This window comes from Lactuca virosa, chromosome 3, assembly GCF_052849685.1.
Source record: "Lactuca virosa cultivar CGN04683 chromosome 3, Lactuca_virosa_CGN04683_v6, whole genome shotgun sequence".
Lineage (NCBI taxonomy): Eukaryota > Viridiplantae > Streptophyta > Magnoliopsida > Asterales > Asteraceae > Lactuca > Lactuca virosa.
Genome location: NC_136428.1, coordinates 253,472,675 through 253,475,685, shown reverse-complemented (window position 1 = coordinate 253,475,685; position 3,011 = coordinate 253,472,675). Strand labels below are relative to the sequence as shown.

The 3,011-nt window shown below is 36.7% G+C and overlaps 1 pseudogene; it reads left to right on the top strand.

The window, feature by feature from the left end:
* The first annotated feature begins 223 nt into the window (after positions 1-223).
* On the top strand, positions 224-2,396 carry LOC145167130 (inactive LRR receptor-like serine/threonine-protein kinase BIR2 pseudogene; annotated as a pseudogene).
* The last annotated feature ends 615 nt before the right edge of the window (positions 2,397-3,011 follow it).

Below are 3,011 nucleotides of genomic sequence, written 5' to 3'. Positions count from 1 at the left end.
TATACCATCATAGATATTTTCACTTAATAATTTAATTCATTTATATTAGTTACGAACACCTTTGCACATCACTTTTGCAGTAAAACATATATGTCAAATAGATGAATCAATTTATAAAGAAATAGTAGTATATTTATATTTTAAGTTTTAACAAATATAATCATCAAGGTCCGAAACGACGACCAGTGGTATTAGTCATTCCGAGGGCTGATATTTTAAAGCGCGTGGAATTCAACGTATCCATACCTGGTTGGTAAAACACTTGATTACTCCCCAATCCGAGTTGAATCGATTAAAACCCGCCAATCAAACGACCTTCAAGTCAAAATTGCAGAATTCCTGCCCCAATAAGTCAATCAATGCTTTTCTAGCGTCCTCCCTCCGCCATAATTTATCGGAAATTTTCTGAAATTCCGATCACAAAACCCTAGCTCGCTCAATGAACTGTTTCAGAGGTATTCTCTCCACCGTGTTGTTAATCACGTTTCTGCTTTTCTTACATATCGAGTCGTCGTCGGTCGTCGCGGAGGATGATGTCCAGTGCTTGCGAGGTCTTCAGAAATCGACCCACGAACCAGGATCGACGCTCTCTACGTGGAATTTTTCCAACACTACTATAGGTTTCATCTGCAGCTTCTTCGGTGTTACTTGCTGGAACGATCAGGAGAATCGTGTAATTACGCTCACACTTCGTGACGCTGGACTCGCCGGATCAGTTCCTTCGGATTTACAGTTCTGTCGGAGCTTACAGAACCTGGATCTCTCCGGTAATAATCTTACTGGCTCTATTCCTAGCGAAATTTGTACCTGGTTGCCTTATTTGGTTAGCTTAGATTTGTCAAACAACGACTTCACCGGAGAAATTCCGGCGAGTCTCGGTAATTGTTCGTTTCTCAACAGTATCGTTCTCTCGGGAAATAAGTTGTCTGGTAGTATACCAGTTCAGTTCTCCAGTTTAGGCAGGTTGAACAGGTTTTCAGTTGCCGACAATGATCTTTCTGGTTCTATTCCACCGGGGTTGTCCAATTTTGACTCCTCGAATTTTGATGGGAATAATGGACTCTGTGGTAAGCCTCTTACAAAGTGTGGTAGTCTTAGCAAAAAGAACCTTGTAATCATCATTGCAGCCGGTGTTCTTGGAGCAGTGGGGTCATTACTGTTAGGGTTTGGGCTATGGTGGTGGTGCTCTACTAAATCAATGAGGAAGAGAAAGAATGGTATTGATAGAGATGATGATAGCAACAGCTGGGCTGATAGGTTAAGAGCCTACAGGCTTGTTCAGGTTTCTTTGTTTCAAAAACCACTTGTGAAGGTTAAAGTCGTTGATTTGATGATTGCAACAAACAATTTCAGTAGAGAGAATGTGATAATATCAACCAAAACAGGAACAACTTACAAAGCCATTCTCTCAGATGGCTCTGCACTTGCAATCAAGAGGCTTAACACATGTAAGCTTCACGAGAGACAATTCCGATTGGAGATGAACAGATTAGGTCAACTTAGACACCCTAATCTAACTCCTTTATTAGGTTACTGCATAGTTGAAGAAGAGAAACTCCTGGTTTACAAATACATGTCCAATGGAACTTTATCATCAGCATTGCATAAAAACGGGAGCTTGTTAGATTGGCCTACAAGGTTTAGAATTGCTTCAAGTGCAGCAAGAGGTCTAGCTTGGCTTCACCATGGTTGTCGCCCTGCAATTTTGCTTCAAAATTTCACCTCTGATGTTATATTCCTTGATGAAGATTATGATGCAAGAATTGTGGATTTTGGATTGGCTAGACTTCTAACCTCATCTTCTGATCAAACAAATGAGAATGACTTGTGTAATGAGTATGGATCTGAGAAAGGTGATACTTATGGTTTTGGTGTTGTCCTCATGGAATTAGCAACAGGGCAGAAACCCCTTGAAGTCATTACGTCTGAAGAAGGGTATAAAGGTAATTTAGTCGATTGGGTGAACAAACACTCGAGCTCAGGACGAATCAAGGACACCATAGACAAGAATCTTGTTGGCAGAGGTCATGATGATGAGATTCTTCAAGTTCTTAAAATTGCAGGTGATTGTGTTGCTTCTGAACCTCAAGTGAGATTGTCAATGTATCGAGTTTCTGAAATGTTGAGTAAGATATCTCAAGAACCAGGTTTGTCTCAACATTATGATGAGTTTCCACTTCTTTTTAACACACATGACATGGATGCGATTGTTTGAGCTGTTGGGAGATGTGTTGACTTTACCATTTCGGTCAAACCAAGCCATGAATGAAAACTTTGTGATATCTGTTTGTTGTATACTAAAAGCTTTTGTTATTGTAAATTATCTACTCTATATTTTTGCTATCTGTTTTGATACATTTGATGTTTATCAAATATAACTGTATGATATAATTCCATTGGTGTTTATGTTCAAGCTAATATTTAAAATTTTAAATCTGTTTCTTTAGAGCTTTCTTTGCAGCTTTTTACACATCAAGGTGTAAGTCTTCTACAGAGTCCACATGTGATTGAATCCATAGAGGTACATTCTTGCTTGCATTTGTACGTTGTTTTTGATTATATCAACTTGGCTGTGAATTGTGAATTTGTGATTATTGTTTGTGTTAATATCAATGGTTTAGATAGGTTAAAATTGGATAGAAGGACTAAATTGAAATATAGTTATAAGTTGGGGGACCTAGAGTAAAAATTAGGAATACTTGGTTATTCATTTATTTTATTACAAAATTATATTAAGGCATTATACTTAGAACACTTTACCCAATTAACATAGTACTTTCAATTACTTTTTCTTGTTAGATATATTAAGTTACAATTTTGTAATAGGAAAAAAAATGGGAGGATGCTATTATAAACAAATCAATGCAAAGCTAAACAAATTTTGAACTTTTATTTAAATTTGAATACTTTTATCTATGGTAAAACTATATAATTAAAAAATTTATTTATCTTATCCATTTTTAAGATAGAATGAGCATATAAACTCACAATACAGTTTTATTTCAATATAC